Source organism: Panthera tigris, chromosome B3 (genome assembly GCF_018350195.1).
Source record: "Panthera tigris isolate Pti1 chromosome B3, P.tigris_Pti1_mat1.1, whole genome shotgun sequence".
Lineage (NCBI taxonomy): Eukaryota > Metazoa > Chordata > Mammalia > Carnivora > Felidae > Panthera > Panthera tigris.
In genome coordinates, this window is record NC_056665.1 from 1,562,429 (window position 1) to 1,581,045 (window position 18,617).

At 44.1% G+C, this 18,617-nt stretch overlaps 1 protein-coding gene across 3 annotated transcripts in view; it reads left to right on the plus strand.

The window, feature by feature from the left end:
• The window catches only part of ZFAND6 (zinc finger AN1-type containing 6), a 74,551-nt gene that overhangs the window by 3,223 nt on the left and 52,711 nt on the right, over positions 1-18,617 (plus strand). The window contains exon 2 of one of the 3 annotated variants that reach the window (XM_042987893.1): positions 3,322-3,413. The exons of 1 other annotated variant lie outside the window; for it this stretch is intronic. The gene's annotated coding sequence lies outside the window, so the exon portion shown is untranslated. Of the gene's footprint in view, positions 1-3,321; positions 3,414-6,456; positions 6,545-18,617 lie in introns of those variants that run through there. One more of the 3 variants, XM_042987895.1, reaches the window with a different exon arrangement.

The window sequence follows — 18,617 nt, forward strand, 5'->3', positions numbered from 1 at the left end:
TGTTTTACTTAACTTTTTTTAGACTGGCCTCAAAATCCGATGTGTGTTTTCCACGTGACATGCAGCTGGGACTCGTGTCAGGCTCTGTCGGGACAGCGTTGCCCCGGGAGGCGGGCCCTGCCTTGTCCCCGAGCCCCGCACCGCTGTTGTCCTGGTCTGTTTGGGCTTCCTGAGCATGCCGAGCTGCTGGCGTCGAAGTTGTTGGGTTTTCCTGCCTGGCACACTCCACCGTATTTCTGCTTGGATGGCACTCCTTCAGGGATGCGTTCACAGGCCACAGTCCCTGCCCACTGGGTCACTCTGCCGCGCTTCTCCTAGAACCTGTCCTCTGACGTGGTTTGTTTGGTTCTTGTCTTCGACCTGAGGGCAGAAGTTAGAGCCACAGGTAGTGACAGGGTTCTGCCAGGGCACATGCCATTTCCATCCTCCTGTGGTTCCTCACCTGCTGGGTGTGACTTGCAGCTTTATCTTTTTGTCGCCGTCACCCTGTGGTGAAGACGCTCTTAAGAGCTACATCTTTCTTTAGGATTCGATCTGTCTTACAGAGTCAAAGCAAGTGAACATTTATTGTCTTTTTAGAAATATTGCCAAATCTTACTTTAAAAAATTTAACTAGCATTATAATACACAGTTGGCCAAACCAGTATAAAGTTTACCAAAAAATGTGAGACAATACACGTCTTCTCCTCCATATCCTTACCAACACTTGATTTTCTTTCGTGCCTTCCCTTTTCATAAGATTCATGATGTACTTCTTAGATTAATTATGATGATGAATGGAGTGGTGGGTATTGTTTCTTCTAATTTGTCTTTTACTCATCTGGGGTGGTGTTTTATCATTGCGATGCCTCTTTATTCTTTTATAGATTTAGGATAGCAGCGTTTTGTCACACGCTGAACATCTTTTCCCTGGTTCTTCATATCCCTTCTATTTGCTTACAGTGTTTTGTTTTTTTTTTAAACTTGAGTCTTTACCTTTTAAGAAATTTTACGGCTTCTCCTTTACTTTTGTACTTAATGGATTCTCTTGTCCAGATAACTGTTTTCTTCTAGTTCTTTTGTGGTTTCATTTTCACATCTACCTCTCTCTATTCACCCGGGGCTTGTTTTGACATAATATGTGAAGTGAAATAACCTCCCTTATTTTTCCTCAATAATTAGTTGTTTTAGCCCCATTAACAAAAGTCTTTTTCTTGTTGCCTTGAAATAAAGCTTTTATCGTATACTGAAAGCATATATATACTTGGTTCTTTTTAGCTTCTGTTCAATATGAAGGACTTGAGACTGGCACGCATTGTTTAGTAATTGGGCAGAATAATGTATTTTTATTTTGTTGCTGTAAGTCTCCCTCCCTTTTCCTCCCCCAGTTTTTGGCTGTTGCTTTGTCCTTGGGATTTTTAGTTGATTCCTCAGGGTCTTCACTTTTTGGGGGGGGGGTGAATTTTTACGTTAAAAACGTAAAATCTATTTCTACGCTTAATGGTTTGTGTTGTGTAATAATAAAAAAATTTAATGCTGTTAAATTCTCCTTTGAGAAGGGCTTTAGCTGGGATCCTTACATCCTGACCCGTGACAGATAGAAATATTTACTTAGCAGTCTTCCTGGCAGGTGCTCCGTGCTGGGGGTGGGGTGAGGTGGGGGGTGCGTGGTACTGAGGCTGCCAACGTGAACTGTCTGGGGCCTCTGCTTTCAGAGTTCACGGTCTTTGGGAAAGCGAGGCTGTCGACAAACCAATGAATAAAGAATTTTTGGACTTTGGCAAGTACTAGGAAGGAAAGAAATGGGGTGTGCTGATAGAGATTGAAAGGTGCTAATTGGATGTCCTGAGAACGTGTTTGTGAGGATGTCACATTTAAGCCTGATGTGGTACCAAGGTTTGTTTGGGGAGTTTTCTTTAGCTTCCCCAATCTTCCAGAACATGAAAATAATAATATGATAATAATAACGGCGGCACACTGAATGTCTCTGGCAAAATTGTCTGGTAAGAGTTGCCTCGTAAATAAATAGTTTTGAGCCCAAAGCTTGTGCCGTGGAGAATTTGGAACTGTGACGCAGAGTTCTAAGATCCAGAAGGAGCTGGGGGAGGCTTCCAAGCACAGAGAACCGCTGGCACAAGGAGGGCCGCAGAGCTTGACCTGATTAGGGTTTGACGGAAGGTTGGCATGACTGCAGTTTACTGAGCGGGCAGTGGGGCTGCTGGAGGCTACTTTGGGGGACTCACATTGTGTCCTAGACAGGGCTGCTTCCGCTCCCCGCCTTCCTGTCCTGTCTGCTTTCTGGGACCCAAGTCAGCCTCCTACAAGTTAGATTATCTCACCCCTTGCTTCTCTCCTTCATGATTTCTACCGTGTTTTCAGTTTTCCTCCACTCAAGACCTTTGCATAGGCTGTGCCTTTTTGCTTAATTGCGAGTTCCTTGAAGCTCCTTCCTTAAAGGTGCCAAAAGAGGTGTAGTCCTTCCGTTGGCTGTATTTACTCATTTCATAGCGGACATTTCCTCTGCAAACATTTGTAATGATTGCAATTCATTAAGTGTGTGTGATTTGTCTTATTTCGTGTCTGTTTCTTCCGCTGGAGCTGTTGTTTCCAATCTGGTACATAGCCACTTGTGGCTATTTAAATTAAGTACAATTAAGTGATAGTAAACATTCAGTTCCTCAGCCTACTAGTAACATACCAGTTGCCTAGCAGGCACACGTGGCTAGTGTGGACGGCAGAGACAGAAATTTAAGTAGCTACTGGTTGTTGAAATATGGCAAGTCCGAGTTGGTCTGTAAGTATGAAATGTGAACTTGATTTGCAGCACAAAAAAAGAAAAAGGCAACCTCAGTTTTAAAAATGATTACTTATCGAAGCAATGCCATTTTATATGGTTTGTGTCAAGTAAAATATATGACGACAGTTAATTGAACTATTTTAATGTCTTAACGTGACTCCCGGAAAGCCGAAAATTGCTGTGGTTCCTGTCACATCCCTGTGGGACAACAGAGCTGACTTGGACCCTGAGTCTCTCCAGGGGCGGGACAGTTTGTGGTGGCGTCTACAGCAGCTCGTGGTGCCCCGGGTGTAGTAGGGGTTCAGAATGTTTGATGAGTTAATAACCTTCGTATTGACTTTGAACATTACTTTGTAGTCATCCGAGGATGTTACCTGTTCACCTTGTGCATTTCAAAATTGTTAGCTGTCTGTGAGTATAATTTAAAAAATTTTTTCCATGCCTGTTGTAAAAAAACAGCTTTTTTTTTGACAACTATATAAAAATTAATCTTATTAAATAATTAGTATGGATCATTTATCTTTTCATCTTTTATTTTTTTCTAGCTTAGGCTGCTAAGGAGAGAGGGAACCTGCAAGTCGGCCAGTCTGTTTTCCATCATTTTTCTGTGTCTAGCAGTTTCCTTCGATCGTCTGTGGTATGTTATTTGGCACACGAAACGTTACAGTTATTCAGTCTTAAGAGTTGAGTACTGTGATTGCTTTTTCCTTTATTTATACTTTGGTCCTGATACTGTGATCCCTGTTCTTTTTTGTTTACATTTATTGGTGACCTTGTTTATCCCATTAGATTTAAAACAAAGCAATTTATTGTCTTCTAGAAAGACACCTCAGCTTGTTTTGTGCTTTTCTATCCTTAATGTTCCCTTTGTGATTAGTAGTTTGCTGAAGGGGCCTTTACCACTCCTTTGCTGCCAGGGCTCACCTTTTGTCGTTTTCCTCTAATGGACGGAAGACACACATCAGGAGTTGGAAACTCAAATACAGGCCTCACCTTTGTAAGCAGTGTATATTTGTCAGGGAAATATTTCTTTAAGTATACGTGTATATATTTTTCCCCCATTAGATAGTGGTTTTCAGACCATATCTTTAGTGACCCGGTCATGCTCTGAGAATGTCAAGCTGGCCCTTTTATCAACTACTGCATAAACCCACCTGTTGGTGTCCAGGGATCATGCCAAGGATTAATTTCTGTTGTAAGAGGAATAGTTTGAGCTATTCGCAGCCCTTTAAGATACTAAGAAAGCTTTCACCCTATCCTGCTCTGTACCAGACCAAAAATTAATCTGGGCACTTCCTCTTTAGGGAGGGTGTTTTTAAACTGAGATGGGACCAGGTTGTTCTGGCTTGTTATCTTCTGCACTCTGGTCGGTTAATAGGTTTGGGGAAGCTTCTGAGCTCCTCCCCCACCAAGAATATACTGTGTATCCTTTGAGCACTCAGTGTTCAAAAGGTGGTATTGTCACAGGCAATCAGGGAGCCTTGGAGCTTTCACAGGCCTCTTGTTCCTATGAAGCGATACGGTTTTCAAATAATCTCGGTCGTGGTATTGCTTTCCTTTTACTTAGTTTTGCTGTTTTCTTCTACTGATTGAGAAATGGAACAAAATCCTCGTATTTTTAAACTGTGAGCCACCTAAAATGGTATTTGTCACCATGAAGTACTTCCAAGTAGGTCCTAGAGATCTTCGAACAATCCGGCATAACTAAGTCCATATCTCTTTACTGGTTACAGATCGAGAGGGGTCCTGGTATTATTTTAGTGTATGTGATAGGTGTCTATTTTATACAAATAATTAACTCTGAAGTGAAAAATTGATGTCAGAGCAAAGGTTTTTTGGTTCCTGTAACTGTGTACTAATTTTATGCTTGCCACATTTTAAGATTTAAATGTTTGCCATCTTTTTCTATAACCCTATCAAATTGTGGCCATCTAAAACGTTTTCCTTTCCAGGTTTTATGCTGTAACTCAATCTATGTGCCCTTCCTGTACCTGCCCCTGTACCTCTTCTGCTTCCAGTGTTCTTTTGCAAGAGTGTGCACGCAGTGGGAAGAAAACCTGAACTTGACTCGTGAAGTACTGAGCATTCACAGCAGTGAATCCTTGCAAAGGATTTTGGGACGAGGCCTCTGTGAATTGGCTCTTTCAATTTGTCCACTTAAAAGGCATAATAGATGATGCAGCTGTTTGGGCTTCTGCAGGGTATTATTCCATATTCATGTCTAGTTGCAATTATGTGCATTTTCAGTTTCATACAGACTTCTCTTTGTATTCAAAACAAGTTTGTTGGCTTTGTGTTGTAGTATATGGGTTTTCTGTGAGGAATGATGCTTGCAAGATTCTGAGCTTTGTGAACCGTACGTTCAACTTAAAAAATTGTTGTGGAAACTTACTGAAAGTATTTTTAAGAAGAACCACTTTAATTTGCCTTACTCTTTTGGTTTTTCTCATAAATCAGTTAAAATTTTTGGTAGAGGTGAAAATTACACTTTACTGAACAAGTTGAACGATGCTATTCGGTCAGGTAAGGATTAGTGACAGTAATAGTTGATGGGCCGAGGAACTAAAACATAAGCAGTTCTAACTTAAGTAAAGATAGTAAAATATAGCAAACTTAGTAATATATAGCGTCATGGTCGGTCTTTTTGTTTGTTGAAAAATCCGAGTGCTTACGTAGAGACTGTAGAGTCTCTGGAGGTAACATTAATGTGACTTCGCATTTTCCGGGGCGAATACACCCTACCTGTGGCTGCACCTCGGCGCGCCCTTGCCCCCTTAAGTGAACGAATGCTCCAGTGGGCTGCAAAGTTTGGTCTACCTTTTTTAAAAAGGCAACCGTAATTTTAAGCATAAGGCAACTTCAGTCTTCCTGAACTTTGTCTGTGGACATGTCTTTGGAGCAGGTTGCCTTTCCCTTTCGTGGGTGTCGGCTTGCAGTGGCTCCCTGTTGGCCGTGGCAGAGTGCTCAGGTCAGACCGCTAACCCTGCTAATACGGAAATAGTGTTTCTGCCTCCGTGTTTCCCTTCCCTTTTAAGTAGAGATGTCAGGGTTTGATGTCACCAAAATTTTCACTTTGTTGTGATGCTGAGAACACAGTATCAGTGAATTTGGTGACTTAGAAATATTTTGCAGCTAGGATTTTAGTGCTATATATTTTCCATACCTGAAATCATCGCATTTTTAAGTCCTAGAGGAAATACTGTTTTGTTCCTTTTAGCAAAATTGTGCCGTGGATTTTCTGTTGCCACTTTAAAAAATTCAGGCAAAATGTGAACTCTATTGAAAAAGGAGTCTGTCTTATAAAGTGTAACTTTACCTTCATGGCTCTGTAGAAATACAACATGATTTAGGCCAAAAGCATTGCATTTTAAACAGTCGGTCACTGAACTGCAAATTAAAGCTGCTTCTGCCAGGTTTTCGTTGCCGTTACGTAGAGTATTTATTTTTTTGCCCAGACAAAAGAGTAAGCAAACAGGATGTGATGGGAAAACCGAAACACGACCTCCTGTTTCTTTAAGAAACCAGCTTATCAGGGGGTTTTAGTGTGTGCGGCCGAACCTGCTAGCAAGGAAAAGTTCTTTAAGATGATGGGTGTGCGCCGCCTCCAATCACAGCGACGGGCCTGGCTCGCGGGGCGGGGCGTCCCGTCCTCGGCCAGTAGCCGCGCAGGAGGAGGAGCTTGCGGCCCAGGCTTGGTTGCGGCGGAGCACAGCTTCAAGTGAAGTTAATCTGAGGGGAAGCGAACAGAAAATTGTGCAGGTTTTGTGGGTAGGATTTCTGTTCCGATCTTTTAATAACCCTTTGTTTTACGCTCTTGCTCCTGTGTGCTGCTGTGTATGCTAGGTTCTGTCACTGTGGCTGTTTTCTGACGCAAACCGAACATTAAAATCAAGCAGGGGAGCAGAACAAAAGGGCTGTTTGCACAGGAAATAGGTGTTGAGAGAATCAAACTTGACTTTGTTTTATCGTGGTCTGTAGTTCAGAAACTGAGCGTCGCTGAGATCGTGGGGATCGAAGTCCTCCCCGGCGACAGGCTTTCTCTGGGGCTGGACGTGGGAGCAGTCGCTTGTCGGTTTTATAAATGACATCTCGAGGTGTGCGGTGGGTCGTTTTCCGTAAACTTGGGGCGCCGAGTGCCGGGAGAGGCACCTGCGGTGGGCGCACGTTTCTGATGTCCAAGGGACTGAAGTGCCAGCCCTTTGAGTTCCGTCTTTGCCCCCAGGGCGCCCCCTCCCCCACCAACTTCTGGGTCGTGGAAGTTTGCAGATTTAGTAGGCTCGTAATGTTGTTTTTGGAAAGCTCATCGAGTGCATTCTGTGTAGAACCAGGTAAAACTGCCTTCTCCTTCATTCAAACTTCCTTTCTTTGAAGGGTAGAGGTAAGAAACGCCCTTTTGAAACAGGAAATGGATGCGTTTATAGTTTCGAAGGCTGTAGGTGGGCGGTCAAAACTTTGTAAAAAGTATCTGCGAGTCTGTTGACACCGTTTTACTGATAAGTAATTACAGTGCTTTGGGTACCGGAGCGTTTTCTTTACCTCGCTGCCCTTTGGTCTAGAAATCGGGGTGTAAAAGTTGGTTTGAATGATCGCGGCCGAGTGCCGGGCGGAGCCGGCTCCGCGTTTCGGCCACAGTGTAACTGCGTTTGCAGCACGTTGCTGCGCCTTCAGCTCCTGCAAAGCGTTTTTAATTAGTGCTTGCCTGTTCTAGCATTGCTTGAACCGTCCCAGAGCAGCGATGATAAAATCAGACAAAGTCGCCCACAACACCCGTAAGAGCGTTGTGTGGTGCTGTTATTTTTTCCCCTCTTCTGTGCTTCACCAGGTTCTTGTGTTTTCCCCACGATGGTCGATTAGTGCGGCTTTATATTCTCTTTCACGAGACTCTATCATCCGTTAAAACTATTTTAATTTTACCGTTCTTTTAGGTTAGTGGGACCTTAATTCACCCAGTCTTTTGCCTGTACTACATTCAGACCGTTCCTAACTTTTCACCATTTTGAACAGTATTGCATTAAACACACTTCTGTGTGTACGTTTCAAAAGATTTCCTCTTTCCCCGTTCCGCCCCAAGATTATTTTTCTTTCGGAAAAATCCCCAGCGGGTTTACGTAGATGGAAGGATGTGAACACGTCAGTGGCCAAATTGCTTTCTGCGCAGGTGACGCCGGTTTATGCCGCCACCGGCAGGATGTGCCTCACGATTTCTCTAATGGGACATGCCCCTTAAACGCTCTGTTAGGGTGCACCTCTGAAGCTCTCTGGTTTGGTGAGTAGCTTTTGCCTAAACTGATCACCTACTTTAAGTCCCGTTTTCCAAGTCGTAGATGAACCTAAATCCATTTTCTGGACGTGGAAATGAGCTGAAGAAAACTGGGCACATTTTTTCCCGCGTAAGTGAACAATTACATCGTCGTGGGGTATCGTACTTAGGGTACGTGTCGCTGCCAGTAAGTACCAGGCTGCCGTTGAGACAGGTTTTGCAGTGGGCGCCCTGTCCCATGGGCGCACGCAGAAGAGGTGCTCTCCCCCCGGGAGCTGTACGCAGACATTGTAGAGGGGCTGCTGGGGGGCCGCCCACACCCCTGCCCCCGGACGGGTGCGGACAGCCTTCGTCACTGCCTGTGCACCTCCGGGTTGTCGGTAGGCGAGAGAAACGGAGTTGGCGTGTGTCGATCTGCAGCCTGAGATGGCCTGATGCGAGCGCCTTTCCGGTATCTCGTGGCTTTTCAGGTAGACGCCAGGACTGTGCGCACGCGGCCGTTCTCGACCCCGGTCCCGTCTGTCTCCGGGAGCCCTCTGTGTTGGGCACTAACTGCTGATCTTGTGCCCTGGGCAGCTCGTGTGCAGCGGGGAGGCCGTAACTGTTGGGGTTAGGAACTTGCTAACCGACGTTCTGGGTTAAAGTGAAAAAGTTGTTTGACGGCAAAACTCAAGACAATTAAAAACACTGACTAATTGACAAATGGGAGGCAGGCTCTCACTCCCCGACGCGACAGTAGTTGACCATGTAGAATCTTCGTCTAGTTCAGCTGCAATTTAAATAATTTAACTCATTTTCTGTGAGTTTCTGTTTCAGTTGCCAATAACATCGCCTCTCCAACCTCCAGAGCTAGTCTGATGTCGCTGTGTTGGTCATTGTGTTTGTTTCGGGGGAAAACTTTTTTTAATGTGCCATTTCGTTTGTTACGGGTAAAGAGTTTTCAGTTTTCCAGACGCTTGGGTTTCCCTAACAGTTGAGTAAAAGAAAAAAACTTCAGTCATCGGTTTTAATTAGTGAAAGAATTACCATCAGATGCATTTTTCTACGCATTTAAATTTTGTGGACGTGTCAGGGTTTACACAGATAAATACCTCATGAGTAGAACCATTGTTTGGGCTTCCCTTGAATATTTAAAATGTGTGTTAGTGCTTAAATACTTAGATCATGGATATTTTCTTGGTCTGAAAGCAATATACTACAAGTCTGCCCCTCCCTGGTTGTGTGAGGCCGAGGCCGGTACGGTAGATGGTACATGCATGGCAAAGAGGCAGATGCTCGTCGGTATATTGGTTTCATTCACAGGTAGAAGCCAGTTTTCTCGAGGGAGAAGAAGACTTTAAGGGATCTAATGTTGAGGCAAGATAAGAATAGTGATAGCTCCGTTTTATTCCTTAACAGTTGGGGAAGAAAGTGATCTAGAGGGGTTAATCACTACATTCAAAGTTTCTATTGTTAGTCTCCGTTCTGGGGGAATGCAGCATTTTTTTTCCCCTCTGCTGACGTAAGGAAACAGTGTTCATAGGCAGTAAGTTGGTAAAACTTGAAAGAACCTAGAACCAGTGGCTTAGTATCTATCGACAAGGCCTCCCTGTTCTGTGTGATAGGGGGACTTGGCAGTTTTGCAGCGTTTTCCTGTATGGCTTTTTTATAAAAAATGGGTCAATGTTTTAGGAAGTAATTGTTTCTTGATAACTTTGCAGGAAGTGCTTATTAACTGATGTATCTGTGAACCTGTTGGACTAAATCTGAATTTTTGTGTTTGGATGTCATTAGAAAAAATGAACTTGAGGGGCGCCTGGGTGGCGCAGTCGGTTAAGCGTCCGACTTCAGCCAGGTCACGATCTCACGGTCCGTGAGTTCGAGCCCCGCGTCGGGCTCTGGGCTGACGGCTCGGAGCCTGGAGCCTGTTTCCGATTCGGTGTCTCCCTCTCTCTCTGCCCCTCCCCCGTTCATGCTCTGTCTCTCTCTGTCCCAAAAATAAATAAAAAATTAAAAAAAAAAAAATGAACTTGAAACTTTTCGGTAAAAAGGAGCAGATCTGTCTTTCTTTAGACCTTTTATATTTTGTCCCTGATATAAGCACTTTCCTCCCCCACCAGTGGATTTTTGTGGAGTATGTATTTACTCAATAAAATTTAGCACCATTAACAACTTTTCCTTCTTGAAACTCTTCCATGAGTTTAGTGATATTGCCTCAGCTTCTGTTTGCGATCTCTGCCTTTTGCAAATGTTTCTTCTTACAGCCATTAAATACTAAAATTTAATAGGATTCTGACCTTAACATTCTTCCCAGGCTATACTTCTTGGGTGACCTCCGGGACCATGGCTTCAGTTAACCGCCTGTACTGTATGTAGTAACGGTCCCAAGATCTGTATCTTAAATCCAGATTTTTTGGTTGCACTTGAAACCCGTATTCATCTGGCTCACAAATGTGTCTTCCAAAACTAGATGAAACTCGGCAAGCCTACATTTTAGCCGCTTTCTGCTTTTTGTAGCTCTCCCAGCAGTATCTTCCAACCCTCCCTTCCCCTCTGTCCCAGAGGGTGGATGGTATGCAAAAGCTGGGTTTTGTTTTGATTCTTCCTTCTCCTTCACCCCCAGTGAGCCCTGACTTCCTATCAGTTTTATACATTTATTTATTCTTAAAGATTTTTTTTTAAGTAATCTCTACGCCCGTCATGGGGCTTGAACTCAGGGCTCAGAGATCTAGAGAGGCTGGCTCCGCAGGGGAGCCAGCCGGGTGCCCCTCCTGTCAGTTTGAAATCCATTGTATTTCAGTCCACCCACGGTTTCTCTTCACTGTCTTTGCTCAGGCCACGCGGAGGCTTCTCATTTACATCGCCAAAGCCGGCTCTTCCCTAATCTTCATCCAGTTCCGGCTCTGCTGTACATTCTTCCCCGTTTTCTCCTCTCAGAGTTCTTTAGTGGTCCTCCTAGCTCTTTGAACTTCGTGAACTGCCTCCGGCGGATAATAATACCGGTTGATTCTGCGCTCAGCATTCTCTGAGGTAGGCCCCAAACAACTCGGAGACGTGGCGTTACCTTCATTCAACACGTGAGACAGTTTGCAGAGGCTGACTTACTTGTCCGAGGTTGACTCTGCTGGTGGGCGGCTGGCACACTTTGAGCCCCGGTTTGCCAGACCACAGTCCTTTCTCTCAACCGCCAAGCCTTCCCAGGCCGGCCCCTGCTTCTCCATCCCCTTCTTTCCCAGCCGCTTCATTTTGTGCTCTAACCAACGACTTGGAGTTCCCCCTTCCAGGGCATCTCAAAACCAGTTGCCTGAGTCTAAAAGTGCTTCAAGGGTTTTCAAAAAAACATTTTTGACAATTTTTTTGAACGCTCCGAAAAAGATATGACACTTTAGCATCCCCAGGATAGAAGAAGATAAAAGAACGAGGCATACGAAAGATACAGGTAGTTTTCCAAAAGCAGCTGGTTTTGAATTTCAAAGCCATTGAAATCCTCACATGTAATAAAAGCTTGGGACCAAGCTGTGTCAGAGGAAGATGAGGCCAAGTGCAACAGCACCTTATCCGAGCTGTTGGGAACGCTAACGACCTCCTTAAATCGCTGTCCATGTAGACCTTGTTCATTTCCGCAACCCGGTGAAGGAAGCATCCACTTGTGAACACAGGTCCAGTAAGCCACCGACTAGTAGGTGTCACATCGGATGTTTCGGCCTCAAAAAAGTTAAATACTGCAGCTGATTTGGCCTAGAAAGAGAATTGAGGTAAACTGAGACCTAGTTGCTTTCGAATCATTTTCATTTCAAATATTTTCCTTCATTCTATTTATCTCTACCACCCCCTCCAACATGTTTTAAGGCAAGAGGACTTTTATTCAATTGAAAAAAAAAGTGCCTTTTCATCTGTAGCTTTGAAAAAAAATTTTTTTTTTTCAACGTTTTTTATTTATTTTTGGGACAGAGAGAGACAGAGCATGAACGGGGGAGGGGCAGAGAGAGAGGGAGACACAGAATCGGAAACAGGCTCCAGGCTCCGAGCCATCAGTCCAGAGCCCGACGCGGGGCTCGAACTCACGGACCGCGAGATCGCGACCTGGCTGAAGTCGGAAGCGTAACCGACTGCGCCACCCAGGCGCCCCTCATCTGTAGCTTTGAAAGCAACCTGGTGTTGAAAGAAAAAGGTCAAATGGGTAGGACTTTAGAAATGTAGGTAAATACTCCGTTTCTGAACGGATCGAATCTCTAACTGTAGTTGGGGCTTGATGTAATTATAAACTTTTAATTAAAATTCATAGTTGTCCATTATAAAAGCAGCAGTTTTGGTGGGTTGTTTTGTGTTGTGTTGTTTTTACCATTAAAGTATTTTAGAGGCAGGAAATTCCATACTACTCTCAGAAGTTTTAATTTGCCATATTTTAGTATCCAAAATAATCTTTTGCTGTTTTCTCAAATAATAAACATGCAAGCTAATAGTTTACTTAATAGATTTTAAGTGTTACCTATTATAACGATTAAATAATGCATAATTTGAAAACGTAGAACTTAGTTTTGATGAATAGAATACACAACAATTTTTCTTAATTTTTTAGGTAATCGCTTAAAATGTATAATATGTATCTCTTTTGTGAATTTTTTTAACCTTTTGTTTTTGAGAGAGAGAGAGAGAGAGAGAGAAACACGGTGTGAATGGGGGAGGGGCAGAGAGAGAGGGAGACAGAATCCAAAGCAGGCTCCAGGCTCCAAACTGTCAGCACAGAGCCTGATGCGGGGCTCGCAGTCACAAACTGCGAGGTCGTGACCTGAGCCGAAGTTAGATGCTTAACCGACTGAGCCACACAGGCGCCCTTGATGTATCTCTTTTCTCAATGAATATCAAATCTCAGTCGCTATGCAACTTTATGAAATAGAATCATTTTGAGTGGGAAAAATTATTCTTGACAGATTCTTTAATTGCCTAAAATAATAGCTTCACTAAGCAAATTCTTGCCAAGCTGTGTATACTGAGGCTAGTCTCTGAGAGGGACAGAGAGAGGGAGAGAGAGAATCCCAAGCAGGCTGTCAGTGCAGAGTCGGATGTGGGGCTCGAACTCAGGAACAGTGAGATCACAGCCCGAACCTAAACCAAGAGTCCGGTGCTTAACCGACGGAGCCCCCTCCCCCACCTTTTTCTTTCTTTATTTGTTGTTCGTTTATTTACTTATTTTATTTTGAATGTAGAGCAAAAGCTTTCTTCTCTAATCTGAGAAGGAACAACGCTGAACTGGTAAAGCAGAGAGGAACAGAGACTCTTGGACGACTTCCACCAAAGGTTTCCTGGTTCAGCGGGTATAATTTCCTGCTTGTCCAGTGAGCTCCACCTTCCTGGGTTCTTGGGGTAGTGCAGAGGTGTGGACAGCACTCTGGTTGTGGGGTTGGTGCAGCTGAGCCGCGGTGAGGTAGCGAAGGCTTCTGCGCAGAGAAGTGGTGACAGCGGTGTCGAGTGGGGGGGAGGGGTCGGAAAAATCACGTCTCCTTTCCAACAGGTTATCAGACACGTCGGCTTTTTCTTTTAAAGAGGTAATTTTTTTAATGTTTGTTCATTTATTTTGAGAGAGAGAGAGCAGGGGAGGGGTGGGGTGGAGAAAGGAGGGGAGAGAGAGAATCCCAAGCAGGCTCCACGCTGTCAGCACAGAGCCTGACTTGGGGTGCGATCTCACAAACCGCGAGATATGACCTGAGCCGATATCAAGAGTCAGATGCTTAACTGACTGAGCCACCCAGGCGCCCTGAAGATTTAATGTTTTTAGAGGAATTTTCAGTTCCCAGCCAAATTAAGGTACAGATACTTCTTATATACCTGCTGTGTCCTCACATAGGCATGTCCTCCGCATCCCCGCCCCCCCACCCTACCAGTATCTCCCCAGAGTGGTACATTTGTTACAGTTGATGAATCCAGGGGTGCCTGGGTGGCTCAGTTGGTTGAACGTCTGCCTTTGGCTTGGGTCGTGATCTCACACCTCGCGAGTTCGAGCCCCACGTCGGGCGCTGTGCTGACAGCTCAGAGCCTGGAGCCCGTTTAGGATTCTGTGTCTCCCTGTCTCTGCCCCTAACCCCCTCACATTCTGTCTCTGTCTCCCTCAAAACTAAATACACATTAAAAAAAAAAAAAAATTTAAGCAATTGATGAATCTACATTGATGCATCATAACTACCCAAAGCCCATCAGGCTTCAGTCTTGGTAGTGTGCATTCTGCAGGTTTGGGCAAACATGATGAGATGTGTATGTTAGTGTATAGAGTATTTCACTGCCTTAAATATCTTCTGTAGTCCTTCTGTTCACCCATACGCTCTCCTCCTCAGCCCCTGACAACCACTGATCTTTTTATGATCTCCACAGATTTGCCTTTTTTAAGATGTCATATAGTTGAAATCACACAGTATGTAGTATTTTCAGATGGCTTTTTTTCACTTAGTCATAGGCATTTCAGTTTACCCCACGTCTCTGCATGGCTTGATAGCTCGTTTTTTTTTTTAGCCCTGAATAATATTCCATCGTGTGGATGGACCACAGTTTATTAACCCGTTTACCTACATCTTAGTTGCTTCAGAGTTTTAACAGCTGGAATAAAGCTGCCGTAAAACTCCCATGTTCACCTTTGGTTAAACACAAAGACTGTTGTTGCTGGATTGTAAAGTAAGTAGTTAGTATTGTAAGAAACCACCGTACTATCTTCCAAAGCGGCTGTATCATTTTGCATTGCCATCAGTGAGGGTTGAGAGTTCCGGTTGCTCCACATCCTTGCCGGCATTTTGTGTTGTCAGTGTTCCAGATTTTTGCCATTCTCATGGGTGTGTAGGGCTGTCTCATTGTATTTGTATTTCCCTGATGTATGACGTGAAATGTGTTTTCATACGCTTTCTTGCCGTATCTTTGGTGAGCTGTCTGTTAAGGTCTTTGGCCCACTTTTTAGAGTTTTGTATAATTTTTAAAAAAATTTTTTAAAATGCTTATTTATTTTTGACAGAGAGAGAGAGAGAGAGAGAGAGAGAGAGACAGAGCACGAGCAGGGGAGGGGCAGAGAGAGAGGGAGACACAGAATCTGAAACAGGCTCCAGGCTCTGAGCTGTCAGCACAGACCCTGACGCAGGGCTCGAACTCACAGACCGCGAGATCATGACCTGAGCCAAAGTTAGACGCTCAACTGACTGAGCCACCCAGGTGCCCCAAGTTTTGTATAATTTGAATCAGTTCTTTATCAGATGTGTCTTTTGTAAATATTGTCTTACAGTCTGTGGCTTGTCTACTCATTCTCTGGACATTGTGTTTCTCGGAGTAGGAGTTTTTAATTTTAATGATGTCCATCTTACCGATTCTCTCTTCCATGGATCATGGCCTTGGTGTTGCATCTAAAAAGTAATTGCCATTCCCAAGGTCAACTTGATTTTCTCCTTTGTTATCTTCTAGGAGTTTTATAGTTTTGGGTTTTATGTGTAGATCTGTGATGCATTTTGTATTTGTTTTATGGAAGGGTTGTAAAGTGTGTGTCTAGATTCATTTTTTTTGCATGTGGAAGTCTAGTTATTCCAGGATCATCTGTTGAAAAGACCGTCTTTGCTTCATCGTATTGCCTTCGCTCCTTTGTTAAAAGATCAGTTGGCTATGGGGCGCCTGGGTGGCGCAGTCGGTTAAGCTTCCGACTTCAGCCAGGTCACGATCTCGCGGTCCGTGAGTTCGAGCCCCGCGTCAGGCTCTGGGCTGACGGCTCGGAGCCTGGAGCCTGTTTCCGATTCGGTGTCTCCCTCTCTCTCTGCCCCTCCCCCGTTCATGCTCTGTCTCTCTCTGTCCCAAAAATAAAAAAAAAAAAAAAAAAAAAAAAAACAACGTTGAAAAAAGATCAGTTGGCTATATTTATATGCATCTTTGCTGGGTTCTCTGTTCTGTTCTAGTGATCTATTTATTTGTTCTTTGACTAATACGACATGTCTTGATTACTGTAACTTCATACTAAATCTTGAAGTTGAGCAGTATCAGCCCTTCAACTCTGTTCTTCTTCAGCATTGTACTGGCTATTTTTTTTAATGACTTTATTTTATTTATTTATTCAGAGAGAGGGGCACCTGGGTGGCTCAGTCGGTTGAGGGTCTGACTTCGGCTCAGGTCATGATCTTATGGTTCGTGAGTTTGCGGCCTGCATCCAGCTCTGTGCTGACAGCTTGGAGCTTGGAATCTGCTTTGGATTCTGGGTCTCCCTCTCTTTCTTTCAAAAATAAATAAACATTAAAAAAAGAGAGTGTGCAGAAGTGGGGGAGAGTCGGGGGGGGGGGGGAGAGAGAGAGAGAGAGAGAGAGAGAGAGAGAGAGAGAGAGAGAGAGAGAGAATGAATATCCCAGGCAGGCTTTGCGCCGTCAGCTCGGAACCCGACACAGGGCTAGATCCGATGAACCGTATGATCATGACCTGAGCCAGAATCAAGAGTCAAGGCTCAACTGACTGAGCCACTCAGGCACCCCTGTATTGGCTGTTATAAGTCTTTTGCCTCCGTATATAAACTTGAGAATCGGTTTGTTGATAGCCACAGAATAACTAGTTGGGATTTCACTATAGATCAATTTCGGAAGAACTGACCTCTGGACAATACTGAGTCTTCCTGCCCATGAACATGGACTCTCTCTCCATTTATTTAGTTCTTCTTTGATTTTGTTATCAGAGTTTTGCAGTTTCTCTCCCATAGATTTTATACATATTTTGTCTTATCCTACCCAAGTATGCCATTTTTTTGGATGCTAATGTAAATGGTATTATATTTTTAATTTCAAATTCCGCTTTGGTGGTGTATAGGAAAGCAGTTGGCTTTTTATATTAACCTTACTCTTGCAACTTTGCTTAATCACTTACTAGTTTCAGAAGTTTTTTGTTGTTGATTCAGATTTTCTGCAAAGGCAATCACGTTATCTGTGAACAAAGGCAATTTTATTTCCTCCTTTGTAATCTGCATACCTTCTGTTTCCTTCTCTTGTCTTATTGCATTAGCTGGCACCTTCAGTACCATGTTGAAAAGGAGTGGCGAGAGGGGACACACTTGCCTTGTTTCTGGTCTTTGTGGGATCACATCAAGTGTGATGTTACCTGTACGATTTTTATAGAGATTCTTTATCAGCTTAAGGAAGTTTCCCTTTGTTCCCACAGGAACTTTTCAAGTCCTCACAACAGAATCATGAACTGAGTGTTGTTATTGTCCGTTTCACAGATGATGATACAGAGGCGTAAAGAGTGCAGGCCACTTAAAAAGTCAAACAGCTGATTGAGTGGCAGAGCCTGTGTTCAATTTGGGAAGTCTGACACCGGCGCGTGATCTTGCCATTCAGATCTACTTGGAGAGGAAAAGATAGTCAAGGTGGGGAGACTGCCAGGAAGGTTTTGATAGCTCCGTGGCCATCTGAGTCACTTTTTACTAATCTTTGTGAGCCTTGGGTTTGTGATCTCGGGGTCACTTTCAGATGACTGCCTGGGAGAGGTGAAAGGGAGTGCTCCTTCCTGTCCCAGTGAGTGTCAGATGGTGGCATTGGTCGGGTCCCAGCTGTCAAGGATCTTTGTAAGAACGGGACCATGCCTTCTCCCTGCCTTCTGAGGAGTTCACGTCTTCTGGTTCTTTGGTTTCCTGTGAGCTAAAAATCAGAATTTTTTTGTACAGACTTATTAATGAGTCACTCTCCTTTCCTTAATTTTCCTTTACAGAAACTTCTGATGTGGCTACGGTGCAGATAAAAATGGTGGTGTACTGAGCACTGTGTTTTCTTCTTTACGTAGTTACTCATTTGTAAATTTCTAGCCCTGTGAGCTGTTGGTGGGGGTATCCACATTGACAAATATTTGATGAATATTGATCCCCCAAATTGCTTTAGCGCCTACTGGGTGCTATGCCAGGAACTTAGGATATCTTGGGGAAACATCCACAAAGGATTAAAATGTTTAGTGATATGAAGAGAAAAGACATCAGGTTTAATAGGAGCAGAGAATGACAGACTTTACACGGGGAAAAAGTGCTTGTACTAAGGTTAAGAAGATACTAAAAGTTAACCAGAGTGCGTGAAAGGGATGGGATAGGGTAGGCCTTGTAGCTGGAGAGCAAAGCGTGGGCAAGATGATAATTAACGGCAGAGAAGCTGAGAGCTTCAAGACCCCCGTGAAGCAGAAATGGATGAGAAAGAGGCCAGCAGAGCCTGTTCTGTTGGTGATGGAGAGCCATTGGATTATTGATCTGGAGAGTGGTCTGATCACGTGCCTTCGAGTTAGCGTTTACTTCGGCAGTAAAGGGTGGCAGTAAGGGGCTCAAGGTTACACAGCTAGTAAGAATCCACTGCGGTTTGAACTGAGGTCACTCTGCCCCTCTTTAATAAAGTCTGTTCAAGTGTACGTCATTTAAGGTACCCAGAGTTCAGCTTCACTGGTTAGTAACACGGGCAGCAGAAGTGAGAATGGCACACGCGTAGCTACTGGAAGAAGACAAGAGATTAAGTGAGACTTACCGTGATGATCGAGGCATAACTGGCAGAGAAGCGGGAAGGACGAGGGCTTAAACCAGGTGTAATTGCATAAAAGGTTGGGGTGTGAAATAGTAAGGACTTGACGGGT